Source organism: Lepidothrix coronata, unplaced genomic scaffold (assembly GCF_001604755.1).
Source record: "Lepidothrix coronata isolate B3197 unplaced genomic scaffold, Lepidothrix_coronata-1.0 Scaffold63, whole genome shotgun sequence".
Lineage (NCBI taxonomy): Eukaryota > Metazoa > Chordata > Aves > Passeriformes > Pipridae > Lepidothrix > Lepidothrix coronata.
In genome coordinates this window covers 1984351-2005291 of record NW_016690243.1, presented here as the reverse complement: position 1 = coordinate 2005291, position 20941 = coordinate 1984351, and the positions used below count along the sequence as shown (strand labels likewise).

General features: G+C 35.3%; 1 protein-coding gene across 5 annotated transcripts in view; it reads left to right on the top strand.

Annotated features, from left to right (window-relative positions):
• FOXP2 (forkhead box P2) overlaps positions 1 to 20941 on the top strand; it is a 411711-nt gene that overhangs the window by 119175 nt on the left and 271595 nt on the right. For all 5 annotated transcript variants that reach the window (XM_017817863.1, XM_017817866.1, XM_017817865.1 and 2 more), the window contains one exon: positions 6555 to 6638. The gene's annotated coding sequence lies outside the window, so the exon portion shown is untranslated. The remainder of the gene's footprint in view (positions 1 to 6554; positions 6639 to 20941) is intronic.

Genomic DNA, 20941 nt, shown 5'->3' with positions numbered 1-20941 from the left:
CACGGCCTCCCTAAGATCTTGCTTTATGGTGAACTTGCCACCGGCTGCCGCAAGAGAGGAGCCCCAAAGAGGAGATACAAGGACTTCCTGAAACAACATCTCAGCCTTGGCCATATTGATCACCATAACTGGTCTACTCTGGCCTCCAATCGGGAGGTCTGGAGACACACCATCTATAACGCTGCTGATGCCTTTGAGAAAGCACGCAGGATCACTCTTGAGGAGAAAAGACAAAGCAGAAAGAATCGTGCCTTGCAGAATTTACCACCTAAGGAGTCTTTCTGCTGTGCCTTTTGCAATCGGACATGCCTGTCTTGTATTGGCCTTTTTATCCACCAGCATGCTTGTGTCAAACCTTTCCCAAATCTTCGTCCACAAAGCCCAGCCATGATGAATAAACTGTAATGTAATTCCCTTCCCCCCATACTGAGTTGTGTTATGTCTGGAAAACCCTCTCACACTGAGGCAAATTATGGGAGGGGGGCTTGAACTTGGAAATTGGATTTTTGAGGATCTGAAACTGCGACACACAATAAATGAAGTCATGCCAAAATTTAATTTTAGGGTAAGGACCTCTGCAAGGATCCAGTCATCTTACGGACATTTAGTTTGCAACAAATATCTGTAGCTAACCATGGTGGTCATGGTGGTGAACCAACATTCTAAGCAGTGTAAGCTGTTCTTGTGGTGGCCAAACTGAGGATATGTTAAGGCTATAGAAGCCCGAAGGAAGACCCGTGTTGATGAGGGAGTTATCCAGTGTTCAACCAGAGTGGGAAACGCTTACTTTGGAGATACTGCAAAGAGTCAGATAATGCAGATGACAATAACTGGTGGGACAATAGCCTGTCTTTATTTTCATGGTACCATTTTTGGCAGGAGATTGCAGTTGGAACTTCTTGTTTTTTCTTTTGTGGGATTTTTTTCCTCTTCCTTTTTTTTCACAGTTAGTTTGGCTTATTTATCCACTTTCTATTTTTTTTTTTTTTTATGTTTTCCTTTTGATCTGTAGACCCTTAGGGATTGTTTGTGTGTGTATTATGGTTTCTGTCAGTTTGTGCATTTTTTTAATGTATTTTGGTTAATTAGACAGCTTCTGCATTGTTTGTGGGTGTGGACCTCACACTATTTGGTGTTTCTTTTTTCCTGGAAGTTGTGTGGCTGTTTAATTTTTTGTTTGTTTTTGTTGTTGTTGTTGTTGTTTTGTTTTGTTTTTTTGTTTATGGTTTTTTGTTTTGTTTTTGGTTTTGGTGGGGTTTTTTGTTTGTTTTTCAGTATATTTACTTAGATGTGATTCCTGTGGGTGGGGAAGAAACAGGAGGAGCTAGAGTTCCACATGCAGATGCAGAATTATAGAATTGAAATAAACTGCCAACTGGCAGAACAACTTGAATGATGGGATTTAGTGATGGATGGAAGTTCTACAAAAGAGGCAGGCAGAGAAGGGGTGGGAGGGTTGCCCTTTATGTGAAGAAACAGCTGGAATGCATGGAACTCTTACGTTTGAAGGTTTTGGTTCAATGTAAGGGAAAAGATTTTCAGTGGAAGGGCAATTATGCAACAGAAATGGTTGCCTAGAGAAACCAGGTTGTGGAATTCCATTTTTTGGAAGTTTTGAGGATGCATTTGTCTGATGTCCTAAGTGACCCAGTCTAAATGCAGATGCTTTAAACAATTTTTACCAGTCAACCACACAGTGTGAGTGGAAGAGTCTGTGATATGGCACATGTATCATGGCAGAAGGGTTAGGTGCTTTTTGACTATATAACACAACCAAGGATGATCACCATATATGTGCTCTTATGAAATAATACTTTTTAAAAGTTGTTCTACATTCTAATCTGATAGTATTCTTGAATCCCTTCTAGTCACATCACAAAAGGGAGAAACAAATTGTAATTCTGGAAATATTTCAGAAGACTGCAGTGTCATTGTATTTGTGGTATTGTAGAACAAAGTATTTAGGAATAGTTAATTGCTTTCAAGTTTGTTTATATTCTTCTCCCTCAATTACTGTAGGCTGTTGCAGTTTATTATAATAAGAAAATTCCACAAATGGAAAGTGGTTTTCCTCTGAACTGTCTTACAGAAAAATATGTGTTTTCAAAAGACAGACATGCCTGAAGAGAAAGTAAGGCACAGTATCTGTGCACATTGGATAAATTGTTCAGGAATCTCCATGAACATGATATTGGTATCGTGCATACTTATAAGATTAGTGTCAACACAGGTTATCTATCATGTAAGGGCTAGTTAGACCTGCCTCAGGGGTGGTTTACTCTGTGTACGCAACCATTCAGAGAATGATGCTGTGGAGATTTTGGAAGAAAAGAGTGAGGAGGGATGATTTTTCCATTGCTCCAGGCTTCCCATTCATTGGTGCTGTCTCCATTTTCTCCAGTGTGCTTTGATAAGTACATGTAATCAATGTCCTATTAATCTTTAGGATAAGTAAGACCTAAAAGGAACAACATCCCACCCAGCCTCTCTCCCCCAAGTGCATCAGTTACACAGTGAATGGAACATACTGGAAGCAGATGATGTATTTAGTCTGTGCTGACATTTCTTCTGTCACTGGGCATCTAATAGTAAATTTTTAATGATTTTTTGTAAATTTTATTATTATCCTTGGCTTATTTGTTTGCCCAGTTACATGTTGTCTGGATTAATGGAGTATAGGTGTTTTGCTTAGCAAATTCCATGTTGTAAAAATTCAAGAATAATTTTTGTGGTATATAATATAATTATAACTTTTATTAGTACTTAGCATTTGTTGAAAATTTGGGAAATATGTAGTTGGGAAAGGTTGACAGCTCAAGAAGCATTCAGGAGTTTATTATTTTCTCTGTTCCAGGTGAAAAAATATTTGCTTCTCCCACCACCACAGAACTTCTGTTTGGATACAATAATAATCTAATCCAGCATTTATGTGTCTAAGTAGTAATGTAGAGCTATATGTAAAAATTGGCTAATGCGATCACAGTAGTACAAAGGTCTTTTCATAGGCTCGTTTAGCTTTGGACTGATGATAACTACTAATTCATTTTGCATGTTCTTGTTAATTATAATGGTATCCAGTAGTGCTCATCTGGTGTGAGCTTCTGAGTATCTTTCTGTCACAGGAATTGTCTAACAGAACTTGGAATCAGGAAGAAATGTCTTTTTAACCTATTTGCTGTACTGTAATTCCATAATATTCTTTAAAAATGCATATTTTTTGTAGTGCAAGTTAAATGTCTTGAAGTAGTTTAAGAATACATAGTCTGCTTATTAAGTAAGTTTACACATTTTTTTCGTTATTTTAGAAGATATACATTACACGTTTTGTGTAAATTATTTATTTTCAAATAAAATTCAGCATGTCCCACTGACGTAGTGCAATTTATGACTTGCTTAGAAGTCTTGTTACGCATTAAGACTTTTGTTTTCAATTGTGTTAGTGCTATATGATAGAAAGATGGAAGCTACTGATACCAGTGAATGTTTGCACCTTTAAAATAATAGTCCCTCTAGCAAGTAATTCTTGCTTTACTGAAACCAGTTATGTCTTTGGCTCAATCTATCTGACTCAGAACAATTGTATCTTATAACTTATATAGATAGCCCTCAACCATGTTCTAAAATTTTCCTGAATGCTTGGTGAGTAGTGCTTTGTTGGAATATTTCATACAAATTCCTACTTAAAGCAGTAATGCAGATTGAACCATTTGTACTCTAGAAGATAAGTGAACAAGTAGGTCTTACATGAAGTAGAGATACATCATAATAACTTGATCTGTCAAACAATAGAACTGCACAAGTGCTGTAGTGCAATTTGGTGGGGTTATTTACATTTTTAAAAATATCAAAGGTCACCAATAGAGCAGGATAATGAATAAGACCATGTAGTCTCAAATCATAATGTTGTCATAGAGCCAGAATTCAAATGTATAACAGGTAAACTTATCCTAATGATTTGTGATCTAACATAAAATAAGCTAAGAGATGATTGCAGCAAGTAAAGAATGAGTTAAAGGAAATAGTTTGCAGCACATAGGCATTGTGTTCATTTAAGTCAAGTTTCAAAGGAAAGTCTTCATCCAGGAATGAACTTGGCTTTCATTTTGAATTAAATATTCTAATGATCAGTTATTGAAGAATGGAAAACATATCTCTGTAAACACTGTCAGAATGGGATAGGTAAACAGTGACATTAAAGATCTACCTGCTGGGGTCAAAGGTATGGAATGTGCTGGCTTAGGTGGAGGAAAGGTAGAGAAATTTTACTGTTGAACTGGAATAACTTGAATGATTCAGGCCCAGTTTTTAGGATGCAAATAAAAATAAAAAAAAAATCAATGTTTATAACAGAAGTAAGAGTCAGCTGCCTTTGTCAGGTAAACCACAATGGAATGTGGCATAAATGAAACATAGGTCAAAATATAAGTTTTTAAAGGTGAATATTTGCACTGGTGAAAAGAAAGCTGATAGGTAAGACCTGCCATCTATCTGTGACATATCTGTCACATCTACTTTGTGCTATCCTCACCATGTTGAATATTTCTTACTGACTTCTGAAAAAATATAGAAATCCAAAAATAGACCAAAGATAAAATTTTAATCATCAAGACTAATGATTATGGTTGTTTTCATATTAGGAATAATTACCAAAAAATGTTATAATGAAACATTTTTTCTAAGAAGGCTATATCTCAACAAAATAGGTCATGTTTTGATGTAAGATTTCATATATAATAACTATGATTGTCTTGACTTTATTTCTGAGATGAAGGCAAAATGTTATGTTTAATATAATCCAAGATAAAAAACCTGATGATTTGAAAGTATTTTGGCATAATGAAATATAGGTAAAAAGAGAAATACAGAATATTCATGTTTGAGGCTTACATATTAACATAACAGATATTGTTGAAGAAATAACTGTAATGTGTATTTCTGTCTAGAATTCAGGTGCACAAGAAGCTTCAAAGATTCAAAGTTGCAATCTTTTAATGGGAAATAGGACAGTAAGGTGAATGCTTCTCTCTCAATTGGTTAGACATTTCCATTGTGGATCCAGAGTGACCACATGACCATCAAGCAAAGTTTCATTGACATGTATTTTACTTTCCAATAACTTTTAAGAATTGCCACCCACCTTCACCTCCTCATATTTGCCTTAGGAACCTTACCTGTTTTTAACATTTTCTTCTCTTTTTTGCTTTGTATTAAGGGCTCATAAGATTTCCTTCTCATTTCCCAATGCTGTCCTACTGTGCAGGGGTTTCATGTAGTGTTTATTCCTCCAGCCTGTCATTCTTTGCTCTTCCTTCTTCGCTTGCTCTACTACAGAGGCTGCCAGGTAGCTTTTAGTTTTCTAGGAACTTCGACCTTCCCAGCAGGTTTTGTTACACTCTACAAACAAAGGAAGAAGTTAGAACTGCAGCTCTTTTAAATGGCCAAACATCTTGTAACAAAGTCTGTATTAATAATGCCAGTTGGAACACAGATTTTTTTTCTTAAACTGTGGGAAAGCAGTCTTTTCTTTATAAAATTCTACATTCATTTTACTCTTCAGCATGCTTCTGTCTGACCTTGTCAGCAAGATAGAATTGCCAAGAGGCACCATCGAGAGGCTGGTAGGATCTACTTCAGAGGTAGCAGAGTTTCAGGCATTAAGTCTGTGTCTGTATTAGTAAATAAAGCAACACTTGGAAATATTTCCAGGTCTCTGCCATGGTTTAGGTTTTTGCAAACTAACATTGGTCCAGAAAATTCCCAGACATTTATTTGACCATCTCCATTAGACAATTTGCATGCAACCCCTCTGTTTCAGGGGGGTTGCAGGCAAATTGTATATGTGAGTATACTAGCACAGATGTAGGTTTATCTGTGCCAGTTGATTTCAGGAAAGAGAAATGTTCTCAGGCATAGATGTAATCTAAATATTCTGTGGACCTGCATGTTCTTTATTTCTTCTGCCTTGTCCAACCTTCTCTCTTCGTTGCAGTCTTCCAGTCTCAGCTTCAAAGCTGTTTTTTTTTCTTTTTGCTTGTCCTTTTGTCCTTCCTAAAATGTGTATACATTTAAATTTCGTTGGCATGCTGTCTCCCAGCTTCTGTTTCTTCCTTCAGATGACCCTGTGAACTTAGTGATATTGTGTGCAGTTCCCTGTCTGGAACAAACTACTTCAGGGAAGCCTTCCTTTTGTTTGCCCTTGGGTACCATAATAATAAAAATAGAATAAAAATAATAAGACTAGAATTTGAGTGATGCCTTAACTGTCACTCTACTGCAAGACAGAAACTTGGTGAACAATTATATTTCTTGTGGACTACATTTAAGCTGACTTTGTTAAGAGGATCTTTCTCTTCCAACTTGCTCGGTCTTTCAACCAGCTTTATGTCAAAATCAAAAAATTAATTATTACAACTCCTTCCTTTTTCTTTCAGAGTACTTCTGAATCAGCATATGCACATCTGGCACTAATTAGAGGGAGTGATAATGCCAGATTCTGTGTTGTTTTCATTAAATGATGTCTAAATAGCTGTAAACATTTCTCTCTGTTTTGTCAGGATGGTGGTACTGGAATTGATTTTGGACATCACTTCAGTTCAAGGTTGAAGTTAAAAGGTCTTTTTGAGTCTTAGAAGAAGCAGGTGAGTACAAGTCAAACATTACAAATCTTACAGTTTGTTCGTTTTTTTGTTGGTGTTTTTTTTTTTTTTTTTGCAACGTGCTTTTCTTCTGGAATTGCTGTTCTTGCTTACCAATTCATATTCAACTAGCTGGTCTCTGCTTCCCCTGATTCACTGAGATGCATGACTGCTTGTGTTATGACTAGATAGCAGAGAATATTTAAGTCATTTAGGCTTTCCCTACATGTTTTTTCAGCTCTGCTATAAAAATAAATAAAAACGTGGTTCTCTGACCAAGGTCTCTGGAACTCTGGAGTTAAGTTTCACTGTATAGTTTCGTTACATTAGCTGCATTAGGAGTATAATAATTAGGCTAATTTGTTTAAAAAGTGATTTTAGTCTGTATTTTTTGTAGTAAATTTAAATTTTAAAAGGCATGATTAAATAGTAAAGAATCCATGATTTTGGATATTCCTAGTTTCTTAAAACTGGGATGATCTTTATTTCTTTGGTAACCAAGAATATTCCAGGATGTCAAGGACCATGAGTTTAAATCTTGTTTCAACTGCTTTGTGTGTTACCAGGCTGAATCTGCCTGTGAATCCATACCATTAGTGGGTGTAGTGGACTTGGCAGGCCTGCACTCACCACCTTGCTTTGCTTCAGACCTTCTCAGCTATCTGCAGTGAATCCTGTACAACTATCAGGTCTTTTTAACTTAGAGAGGTCGGGAAAAGGAGATAAGATGAAAGTTTAGCAAGCCAGTCGCATTTATTTCAGGTTTTTCATACTTTCTATTCCAACAAAGAATTAATCTATGTATTGACTGTTGCAGTCATTCACATTTTACTTTTTCTACAGGAGTATAAAATTTTTTGAGAATATTCCCAGAATTTTCCAAATTCAAAATTTTAAGGCAATATTTTACCATATAAATTGCAAAATATGCTCAACTACACCTGTTACTAAATTTTATAGATGCAGATTTCAACAGGATACAAAAAACTTACTCATCATAATAGGGGCCCAACGGCTTCTATGTACACCACTGTTTCTGAAGTAAATATGTATTGTTTCCCTATATGCCATGTGCAGTGACTGCTAAGGCATTATGAGATACTCCATAATGTTGATATATCCATCTTAATGTATTGATGCCTCAGAAGGGCAAAAAAGATGAAGTAGTTTCAGAGGAGTTAATGATGGTGACATTAATTAGTTCTGAAACTATGTTTATGACAAGTTTTTTAAAGTTTCACCCTCTGGGAGGAAGCACAGACCTTTTTAACCTAATTCAAAGTAGTGCAAAACAAGACTGTCCTGGTATGTGTTTCACTGTGACTATCTTTACTCACTGGGTAATAAGAAAGGAAAATTCCTTTATTCCGATTTAGCTTCACCTTCTTCTGAGGACTTAAGGTACTGGCCAGAAGGGTACAGTATGAATATGGTGAAACCAGAAAAAGAAGAAAGGTTAGCTGTAGTAATGTTGTAAATCAAAGGGTATACAGGGAAACTAGATATTATTGGCATCATATGCAAATTTTTGTTTGACTGTATGTTAGTAATATATTTGCAAAACAGTGGTTTTTCCTTTCATTACCCAATGGAGAAAACAGTAAAAAAGATCAATTTTTTGCTGTCTGTGTAGCAATGGAAATATGTCTGGATTTCTGTCACGTATTTGTAAACATCTGAATGGTGTAAACTGTACACAGTCATGTTAGATAGTTTCTTCATAGACAGTGTCAGTATTTTGGCAAACTGTTTGGTTTGATAGAAACTGTGTAGTAGTTGAAATCTGTTGAGCCAGCAAGAGAGTTTTATTTTTTAAAGGATATTTTCCCTGGAAGTTTACTACGTTCTGTACCAAATAATGCCAGAAATGCAGTAATAATGACTTGTACATCTATAATAGTTTGGCGGTATAATTTTATTGAATTCCAGTATGTCTGAAACTTAAGGCATATGAGGGAAAGTAACTGCTATTATGTTTACTCTATTATTTTCTTCTATATCTTTAAGTTAAATACAATCTATAAAAATCCTTTCTGTAAAGAAAGCCAAAATCTTTTTGGCCTTTTTAGCATTGGCCTCTATTTCTTGCAGTATGTGAAAGTGGAGAGGGAATGTTTTTGTATTCTGTGAGGAAACAATAGTACATTCTGAATTCTAGTTCTTCAGTATGTCATTTAGAACTGATAGTTTTTTAGGGCAGGATATGCTGTCTTTGCACTGATTGAAACTTGAGATTTGGACATAAATGTAGTGATAGATATGCATAAAATAAAATTGCATTTATGAGTACATTTTTAATTATCAGAGAGAAAAATTCTGTCTGCTTTTTGTCCTCTCAATGAAGCACTTAACTGTTTAGGAATAAGATTTAAAAAACTGAATTAGAGTTGGAAAAACTGAAACCAAGACAAAAATCCATATTGGAAAAATGCAAAAGAAGAGAAAAATGTTCTAGTTTTTTACTGCTGATTTAAATGGACGGTTTGGGGGAGTGTTAGTGGTACATCTGTGTTTTCTGAGTCAATTAGGCTTTAAAAAGAAAGCTAAATAAATCCTGGTATTAATTACTCTTCTGTGTTGGCAGTTTGGAGAAGATTGTGCTCATTCCTGTTTCTTTCTGCTACTACAGAACTTTAAACGTCATGACTCGTGCATGTGTTGTACATGGACACATTTTATATACTACTAAATATTCAGTATATATATGCTTATTTTACATAGTGCAAGCATTATCATATTGTTAGATTAGTACAGAAGAATATCTCATACAGTTTTCTTGCAGCTGAACTGAAATTCTCTCAAGAGTTGTATAAGGTCTCATTGCTGGTGACCATGTTGACGACCAACATGTGAAACATATGATGTTCCCATCAGCTGGGTAATGGATTGACATTAACTTTGTCTACAAAGAAGTCTAACTATGATGCAGTAAATTTTTGCTATGATTATATGTAAAATAATTTATAGATTTAAACTGGACAGCTTTTCTTTTCAGTTAAACATTAAGTACGGTCTTAATGGTCTGATTTGCTGTGGAGAGCACTGTTACAATAATCTACTTTTTAGAACTCATATCAAGTATGAACTTGGATCACTTAATACAAAGCTTGTGCTTTGGGATATATTTTGATGGCATCTAGGAGTGATGCCTTCACATTTGTTGGAATCAGACCTTAATGATAGTGTCTTCAGAAATGAGTTATTGCTTAAATACACTGATTGTTTTGTGGTTTCTAGGACAGAAATTTTTAAGGAAAAAATAGTTGAGATCTGATGGTTTTTTGAATAATTGTATAAAATGAGGAGAAGATGGTGTGAATCTTAATAATTTTATGATTTCTTTTTTCTGTGTGACATGAATGAGAAAAGTGAGAACTGTTAATTTTTAACTGAACTGAATTTAGGTTTCTAAATGTGGCCTGCTTGAGAACAGAGGACCATTACTGTAGTTGTCATGTAAAATGAAGTTGGAGTCTGAAGCTCCTTTTTAGCTGTCAGCTTTATTAAGGAGCTACTGGTGTGTTGAACTAGGCACACACATTATATAAGCAGTGTATGGCAGTGTCTAGGGGGAATTTTCTCTCTCTTCACTGCTGCTTTATTAGGTTTCACTCACTCATTCACTGTTGCCCTGTCTAACTGCAGCTTTCTGGCTGCAGCTCACAGCATAGGAGGTCTAATGTAGATTGACGCCTTTGCCAGAGGACTGATTGAAACTTGTGTCTCATAGTTGCTAATGCTCACTCAACCATTTTATTGAAGATAAAGTAAATAAAATAGATTGCCATATGAGAATTCTCTGAAATCAAGTGGAATAATTTGACAGGTTTAAGCCCATGAAAAACCCAGAACATTGAAACAGATGGGAATACTATTTATGCACAATATACCAGGAAAAGGTGTCTGCTGGCTTGATGTTAAACTGTTAATGGCTTTTACCAAAATTCTAGTTGTTGAAAATATCATAATTTCCAATGGAATTACCGTTGGTGTTTAAATTGTTGCTTCTCTCAAACAGTGGGACTTTTTTTAGTATAAGAGTAATGGATATGCTGATTTTATTTTCTTATTGCTTCTGATCTTTAAGAGACTGGTGAGTTTATTTTTTGAGAAAATAATTCTGTGAAATAATGCAAACTAGATTATTATTTTTATAGGTATTTAATAATCAGTAAGTGAAATAATTTTTATATTAAAATAAAGTTGCTAAAATAAGCCCTGACATTTCTAAAAGTACATTGATGCAGTAACAAAATGAGCTGCTAAAGCTGTTGCGACAAACTGCTAGAAGTAATGGTCAACAAGTCCCAAATATTCTTCACAACACTTCTATTTTATAAAGAATTGCTGTAGATAAGCATTGTAGTATGTCTGTGTTATTTTTAGACATAATATATCATAATATGTGAGTAAAGATGCAACAGATGACTCGTTTTATCTGGATAACAATGAGTATTGGTCTTTTTAGTCACACTAGGGGGCTCCTTACTAGTTGGACCACTTCTTCAAAAAAGCAAGACACACCTGTATTTTAATTTAGTACAATTAATTATGTCAAACTCACTTAGAGTTTCCCATCTTGTTTGTATTTTTAAGAGCAAAAATTACTTTATTGTGCTTATAATACAGAGCACTGGCACCAGGTCTTTTTTCTCTTGTTACCATACTGATGACTGTGTGTGTCTGGTCAAACTTTTAATGTTCTCAAAGCAGTTCCAGACTTAAAATTTCAGCATTCAGTCTGCGGTACTCTCTGTTCATTCAGTAGAATAAAAGGGTCATCGACAGCTTTGTCTTTCTGTGGGAGGGAATAAAGAAAGACACAACTCTACTACAAATCCCTGTTTTAACACTTTTATTTTCCTTTTCTAAAATGAAGTTCTTTGAAAGTCTTGTCTTTTGGAGGCAAGAGAACATTAATTTGATTAGATTTTAATTACATATGCAGAATTGCTTTGGGGTTTGTTCCCTGTTAGGAGATCCAAGACAAAGAATCCCTGCTCATTTCTGTGTTGCGTAGTCTTTTCTCTCTCTCTTAGGTTTTTCTTACTTAAGATGGAAAGCCACTGTGCCATTACCACAGTCTTTAAAGGAAAATCTGAGACTCGTGAGTGCTCCAACATAGATTGATTTAGATAGAATAAAAGCTAATTTTATCAAGAGAAACAGAAGCCTCAACAGTAGTTTACTTTGGATTTCTGTAAAACTTAAGAAAACCAAATGTGGTTTCCCATATTTCTCAGAACAACTTATTTGTGCTGTTTTTCTCAGCATGGCCTCTTATTTGACCACATCTGAAGTAATTCTGAAAGACTGATTTGTATGTTACTGTTTACTGTGTTCTCCAGCAACACAGTAAAAAAATTATCTGTATTTTTGAGATGCTTTTGAAGTTACCTTATCCAGAAATCAATCTGTGATAAATGTGATGAACTAGCTATTTTAAATCCTTATTTAAAAAAAAATAAATGTAGGCAGTACAGAAAGCAATTCAGTACAAGTAACTGCATATGGAAGAAATAACATCACATCTAATTCCTGAAAATAAATGGGATCTTGAAAATGGCATAGTAGTTTATTTGATTGCTTTGAGAGTTAGCCTCCCTAAAAAGCTGATTTTAAATGAGTTTTGTATTTGGAACTGATGCTTGTTAACTGTCTTGCAAAGTGATTTCTTCTCTTCTCTGGAAAATGCGTTATGAGATCTAGCAAAGAAAGAGGTAATGATTTTTTTTTAATGTAGGTGCTGTCATCTAGGAACTGGACAGAGATCACTGTCCCTTAGGAACTAGGTCTCAGAAATTTGAATGTAGCCTGTAAAACAGCTATTTAGTGGTAATTGTTGTCAGTCACAGTCTGCAGGAGATAGGTTTTTACCGGAGATTTGATAGGCAAAACCATACTTACCTGCATCAGATTTTGTTTTAAAGTTCAGATGTTCACAATTTAATTTTTGAAGAAAATTTTACTGTTTTTTTTCCAAGCTTGAGTCTTCTAGCAAAGCAAAATAGGTTATGTTTTTGGTTCATATGGTGGTTCTGGTCCTATATCCAAACATAAGCAGGTAGATTTGAGTGCCTGTGTGAGGATTCATTTAATTATGACCAATCCACCAAAAGTTTTGCAGAAGAAATATAAGGTATGTAATCCTAGGCTGCAAAGTTACAACTGCTTGGTATAGTTTACACAATATATAGCGACTTCTCAAGAATCAGGTGTGGGACATGGTACATTAGTATGTGCAAAATAGAAATTTAATTCTAGAATCTATATAATGTGCTTAAGTATAGTTCTATAGGTAATGACACTAATGGGAAACTTACTGTAATTTTAACTCAATGTTTTTATACTTGAAGGAGAAACTAAGTTAAATGTTGTTTTAGATCTACTGCAGTACATAAAGATGTTCCGGTGCTCCTGTAGTTGAATTTGTAGCCTAATATCATTCTGTATTATTTGGGTGAAGTTATTTACTAAACATTTCAAGTTTGAGCAGGTGGATAATGTGCTATGACAAAGACATGTGACCTCTTGTCTTAAATATTTTGCTGCTGATTTGAAACTAGTATTTATTATCTGAACAGTGCATGTTACAATCAAGTTGGTTAATATTTACCTTTCTTCCTGTCAAGATAGACATTTTCTTACATGGCCATTTGCCATTTATTTTTACTTAGTTATCTATTTGCCCTAAGATGAATTTTCATGAAGTAATAGAAATCTAGTTCTCTTTTTCCATCACTTATTAAAAAATTAAAACAATATAATATACAAAATTTCCACTCAATCCAGTCAAAGGCTTTTACTTTAGTTTTAGGTGGGTGTACTTTTTCTCAAATTTGACCCTGAGATTAGCTCAGTTGTTAGAGCATGGTGCTAACGTGCTAAACCCAAGGATGTGTGTTTGATCTCCGTTCACTCAAGAGCTGTACTCGATGATCATTGTGGGTCCCTTCCAACTCAGAATATTCAGTGAAATACTTACTACTTGTTTAAAAAAATATAAGTTCAGAATTTTGCAATCTTTGCATCATCATCCCTCTTCCTCTACTAAAATGGAATTTTACTCCTAAAATTCCTTCTTCTTCTTACAAAAACAACAACAACAAACTACAAAAAAATGAACAAGACAAACTTGAACTCTAGAACTTCTAAACTGAAATTTTGCATCGGGCCAAATGAATGGACTAAATGAATGACAGCATTATTATTTATTTTATTGTTAGAAATAAGGCTGAAATGTTGAACTGAATTACTGAATGAATGAATGAATGGAAAAATATTTAAAGCTTTCTCTTAGGACAGAATCATTTTACATTTGCCTTTTGAGCAGTAGTATTATAAAGAATGTGGAATGTAGGCAAGGCAATTTGTAAATCTTTCATCTTCACTGTAGAAGTATTAGACTCATCATTATCGATAATCCTTTTAACTAAAGCACATAGTTATTTAATGAGCAGGTACTGCAGTTCTAGGTGTCTTTTCCCTCTCTCCAAAATTCATTATTGTCCTTTCAGAGGAATTTGTGTTTGCATCCTTTCTTCTTTCACTTCTGTCACTTGGAAAATGAAACTGGAAATGAGTGTGGAAAGGATCCCCAGTTGATGCCGTTGAAAATCCCTAACAGTTTAAACCATGCTTTTTGGCTCTGCAGAAAAGTTGGTCGTGATCATTTTGTATGGTCATTTTGCCAGCCCCTGAGTGGCAACAGTCAGCTCTGGCATTGGGAGGGTAACAAATAGTGGAGAAAGGAAGGAGAGGGCAAGAGCAGCCTTAATTGCTGCAGCTGTTTACTAAGTGAGCATATGTTGAGGCCCTTGAGCCTCCACAGAACATCTTTTCACAGGTCAATGCTTGAATCACATGTATAATACTCTCCTAAAATTTGATCTGAGCACCCGTTTATTTGTTTTTCTAGCAGAAGTTGTTCTATTGTGCAAATCACAGTTATATACATTCCATTATAAAGGATAATGGAATAGTCTAGTTAGTTACAGTAAAGTAACAGTTTTCCCCTGGATTTTACATGTTCAACTTGTAGAATAATGAGTAACTGGCCCTTTCTCTGTCTCTTGAAAATTTGCTGAATGCTATACTTTTGGACAATATTAGAAATGGAGATCTGAAAAAGTATTAATGTTACTGCAATCTTATAATTTATAATCTTTTAATTTTGCAATTCAGAAATATTTTTAGTTAAAGGTATTTTAAATGTGTTTGATTTATTAGGCCTGAAAAAGCTATATATTGGATTGATTGAATGTATTTGATAGGACAGTGTTTTGGAGTTATTACAATATGAACTTGAATACCCTGTCCAATACTTAAAAGATCCCAGAAGATAGAGCATGTGATTTAATTACTTCTTTTTCATTTTGCGAATTTGACCTCTGTTCCCAGCCTTGAGACAAAGAAAGACAAAGTACCGTGAGCAACTGGCAGTTGATATTATGAAGGTATCTCCCACATCTTTCTCATGTCCCATTGTAACAGCCAGTCCGCTGTATGGATGTGGGACTTGCCCAGTAAAACTCTGTCGTTCATCTGGCAAATTTATCTGCTGCCCTACTTCTTTAGATGCCCTGTAAAAATCCTCTCTCAGATTCTGCCACAGAAACCTCTCTTTTCTGGATTAGGTCTATCTGTGCAGAAGCACCTGGGGCAACACAGGGATATGGGCCTCAGTAGATTAATGTTGGGTTTTGGGAGTGGCCAGTTTACTCTTCTGTAAGACAGAACTGTCATATTCATATAGGCTGTTACTGGATGTGTTTAGTTATTTCACATATTGATTGTGTATTTGTGCAGGTATATATTTGTGAAAGTTGACTGAATCCATCCCAATTTGTTTCTGAAAAAGATTTTTAATGTTTTCATGAGCTAATAAAGATTTCTTCATTTTCTAAGAAAGTAGATAGAGAAAATCCTAAGACATTCTTTAATATTTGGGATTTGATTCTATTTGGGCAGTGAAGGCTGATGATAGTTTGCGTTAAGATGGAGGAATTTATTCTTTCTGGCAATGAAGGCCTTGATTTATGGTAACCCATAAGGTTATGCTGTAGTCATATGCGAATAGATACTGTCTTTTCTAGAAACCCCATATCTGACAGAGGCATTAGCTATTGAGGCAAGTGATTTTCACAGTATTGTTAGTCTGTAGTAAAAACCACCTTTTCTGCATCTTTTGATTGCCTTGGCAACTGACAAATTTACAGGCAAAATACAGAATTGTAAATGAAATTGCAGCTGTAGGTGACTTCTTTATTAAATATTTTGGATTTATTTCTAGTGTCAGTCATTTAAATTATTGCTAAATAATATTAGATAAAATGTCCAAATTAATGTGTAAGGTGACAAACACTGTTAGTGTCTTCAAGCTGTTGCAATAGGCTTACTCACTGTCAAATAAAAACTCAGTTACCTGTAACTTTTCAAGGAGATTTATTTTAATTGCTAGGTGCTTAGGTATATTTTAGATTTGCTCTATGTGCTGTTCATTTCCCTTAATCCAATAACATTGCTAGTTATTTGCACTATACTCGTGAGTGGCTACTTCTTTCTAAATTTAAAAATTGAGATTATAATAGGACTGTAGGATTAAGGAACTATTTCTCTATGTATTCAAACTGTCTAATAATATACGAATGAAAAATATGTTGTTTAATTATTTGGTTTTGCCATGTAATATTATAGTTACTTTTAAATATGACTTTTGTATTGCTAATATATGAAAAGAATTAAAGCCAACAAAAAAATGGGTTTGATCTCATTTGACCTTTCTGACGTTCAGTCAGTTAAAAGGTTTGTAAGATGTTTAATTACCAAATGGTATGATCATTATTCATCTCCTCATTTGATATATAACGTCAAGTGAATTGCCTCCCTGGAGTGCACTGTGTTTCACAGATCAATAGATTTCTAAGAGCTTGAAGGAGAGCTTTATACATTCACAGAAAAGAAGGAAAGTATATCCTCCCTGTAAAATGGCTTATGTAGTTATTCTGTGAGCTTTACTGAGTTATTTTTTTATTTACCTCTCAGGAATACAAAATCCTGTAACATAAAGACATTAATTAAAATATTTTAAACCTCTTTATTAAAAAAAAATACTTCTACCTTTCTCTATGTAATAAAATAGCTTTGAAAGTCTGTCCTGAACAGTTTCATTCACATTTATTAAAATAATTATACTTATTACAACAGATTTTTTGCTTTGACACAGCAACACATAGTATGACAAAAGGCCATCTAAATGCAATACACATGATCGCTTAAACTATTCACATTTTGGTTTTCTGCATGTTTAAATAGGTATAGTTAGTTTTAACTGATTCGGGTTGTTGTTTAATGTTTGTGGTTTGGTTTTTTTCCATTCATTTTGTCAAGGATATTCATGCACACATCAAGAGAAAATGATAAAGCCGGTCCCTAATTGACTCATTTAATACCTATGAATTTATTTTAAAATTATGATAATTTATAATTAATTGCATAAAGAATAATTACACATAGTATGCTTCACGTTTACTTGGGTTTTTCTGCATGTGTTGTACGGCTCTTATCCAATACAGATGAGCAATCTTATAACACAAGCTATTTGAGCATGCCTTCTGATCTCTTTCTGTTGATAGAAGGGTTTTCCAAAAGACTGAAAGAGGCTTCTAGGAAAGCTCAAGCACTGGTGTTTGTTGCTGGTTTTTTTCTGTAAGTTTTACATGCATGATTTGCTCTTTTGACTTACCAGCTTTCTGCTTAGAAAGTAAGAAAACAAAACTATGTTTCTCCTTTAACTTTTATTAACGAGGGTAAGCTTTTTAGCTTAAATTTATGCCTTGCTGTTTGTCCTTGCATCAGTCAGGCACTGAGGAAACTGTAGTTCAGCTAAGCAAATCTTCCCTGCTGTGGGCCAGAAGCAACATTTACTTGAAAATTTTACTCTCTTATTCATCTGTCACTTATAAGCCATCATCTACTCAAAGATTAATTTGAACTGTGAACAATATCTAAGCTTCCTTAATCCCTTGCTCTTGTCCTTTTTCTTGAGCTGCTGTACTGTGACGGAAAGGCCATAATTCTGAAGCTTCTTATTCCTCAGGCCTACCTAAAGTAACTCCCATTGGGAGCCGATTGATGTTTTAGCAAGGAAATTCTTACCTGCTTCTGAGAACAACCTGGAAAAATTGTCAGGAGGCATTCACACTCTTGGATGTTCACGCAGTGGAATTCTTGTAAATGTAAAATCTAATTTGTCTGGGCTCTTTGCACCAGTGTTGTTCAAGGTCAGATGAAATTGTGTGAAATACAGGAAACGTTTTTGAGATTTCATTGCTTTCTCTGTACTCACAATATTTTTCACCAAATTAGCAAATCAAATAATACTAAATGCATTAATAATTAAGGTAAATTGTGATATATACTTAGTATCTTTTAGGACTTTATATATCAATAGTCATCTCTTTTAAGACATTCTTAAAGCAGTATTCATTTGTTGGCATTTGCATTTATTTGCCCATATATTTACTGCTTAGCAGTAAATAGCGTAATGTGATATGTACTTGAAGTGCAAAGTCCAAACCTACTTAATTTTGGAATAATTTCTGTCATCATTTGTTAGGTGCCGTAGATGCTGGGGTAAAGATTTGATTACTGACAAAGTAAAGCAACGCTCTTGAATACTGTGTTCAATTTAAGAGGATGTGATGGTCTGTGAATTCAGCCAGAGTGAAAGGGCTGGAGAGAATGTCCTATGAGGAGTAGCCAAAGACTTTGGGCTTCTCTAGTTTGGAGAAAAGGAGGCTGAGGAGTGACCTCATTGCTCTGTACAGCTTCCTGAGCAGCCGAAGGGGATAGGAAGGGGCTGATCTCTTCTGCCTCGGATCCAATGATAGGACACTTGGGAATGCTTCAAAGATGCTTCAGGGGGATCTAACTGGACATTAGGAAGCATTTCTTTATGGAGAGGATGGTCAGACACTGGAACAGGCTTCCTAAAGAGGTGGTGGATGCACCAAGCCTGTCAGTGTTTACAATGCCCTTAATAACATTTTAGCTTTTGGGCAGCCCTGAATTGGTTGGGCAACTGGACTAGATGATTGTTGTAGGTCTCCTTCCAACTGAATATAGTCTATGCTATGCTATCCTATAGAATCATCCACTTGATGCTATGCTGTTCTAGACAGCTGTGGTAGCAGTCACAAATTACTTATTTTCATAGTACTTTTATGAAGAGATTGAATGAGTATGAGTAGGGAAAGTGAGCTCGTTCTTTTCAGATAGTCTTCCTGAGAGGTTCTGCAGTGAAACACAGATGCTGACAAGGTTCCTAAAGCACAAGTATCTTTGTTCTGTCATCCCATAGATACAGGAAAGCAAAAACAGGAGAAAAAGGCCAGTACACTTATGCTCTGAGTCCATCCTGTCCCTTTCTAGATACTGGAACTCAAAAGGTCTCCTAGACTTTTCATAGGGGCAAAAATGGTGTGATTTGTAATATTTCATTTGGTCCTGTTATGAACTAAAAGAAACAGTAGGAAATGCATTGAAAAGATCTACTTTCGAAGGACATAGTATGCGGAAACATCTGCCAAATATGATTGCAAGTTTATTCTATATGATGCTATTTTGAGCTGAAAAATAGAGTTAAGGAAACTAGATATATTTATTTACACAAATTGCAATATCATAATCAATAGTCTGGAGTATTACACATTAATATCTATTTTTGTAGCCATTTGAAGCATCAAGTAATGGAGTTTGCAATATGTGATTTGCATAATAAGAGTCAAGGACAAGGAAGGCCTCTGATTAAAAAGAATTCAGAATGCCATTCCTTCCCATTTCAAGGGGAAAAGAGTCTTGGGAGCCCTAAAATTCCCTTAGAAATAAAGCTCAGGACAGACAGAGTGAAATCACTATAATTTGTATCCAGAAACATAAAAACTCACATAAAAAGTGAGTTAACGGAGCCAGCTTTATACAGAGAAGGTAGTTGTACACTTTCAAAACTCATGAAGTAAGAAGTCTTGGTTGTTTCCCCTACAGAACAATAATTTACATTTATTGACAGCTGTAGTTAGTGTGTTCTACAATAAGAGATGTAGGAAAGCTTACACAGTAAGTAAACTTTGCAATTAAGTCTGATAAGATTTTTCTTCTTTGCAAGAAAGGATAACATACTCTGGACCCATTGATCCTCTCCAAATAGTATCCATGTTTGTTAGCTTGTTCATCCCTTGTTTTCTCTTTGGTTAAAAACTGTTTTCAGAAAATCCATAGCCTTAGATCTGTGACTTTCCTTGTAATTTTTACTTCATTGCACCTGGAAAATATTGTTTAAAGTACACATGGTATACAGGCATGGTGAACTTCATGTTTTGAATTTGTCACTCCTTTTTGTGCAAGTATTTGTATGCTGTTATCTTAGAGGAAATGTAATACATAAATAAAAAAAATATTAATAATCCAGTATAGTTCAAAGTATTTGTTTATTATACTAAGCTGGAATTGCAGGTGGATGGCATGATGGGACTAATCTATAAGTAAGTTTTCATGTAAGTCCTCACAAGAGGAGCTTGAAGCTTTTGCCCTGTCCCAGAGCTTTAACATCATTGGCATAAGTGAAACCTGGTGGGATGAGACCTGTAACTGGAGTGGCCTGTTGGATGGTTGGATGGTTACAGGCTCTTCAGGAGGGATAGGCAGGGCAGAAGAGGCAGAGGGGTGGCACTGTATGTAACAGAAAGATTAGAATGTATGGAGCTCACAGTTGGCAATGGCACAGTTGAGAGCCTCTGGATAAGAATCAAGGGGCAAACAAATAATGCAGGTGTCATCGTGGGAGTCTGCTATAGACCTCCCAGCCAGGATGATGATGCTGACAAATTATTCTTTCAGGAACTAAGTGCTGGTCACTTTTCAAACATCAGCTCCTAAGGGCACAGGAGCAGGCAATTTCCAAAGGTCAGAAGTCAAGCAGGTGAGGCAGAAGATTGGCCTTGGCTGAGCAGGATCTTCTCTTGGAATTAAGGCAAAAAAAGGAAGGTGTATGCCCAGTGGAAGCAAGATCAAGTGACATGGGAAGAATACAGAGATGCTGCTTGTGCTGTAGGGAGCAAATTCATGCAGCCAAAGCTCAGCTGGAGTTGAAGCTGGTCAGAAGTGTGGGGGACAATAAAGAGGTTTTTAAATACATTAATGGCAATAGACATTATAGAAATATCATTGACCTGTTCCAGGATGAGGATGGTCATCTCACAAATGGGGACAGAGACAGGCAGAGGTATTTTAACACTTTCTTTGCCTCT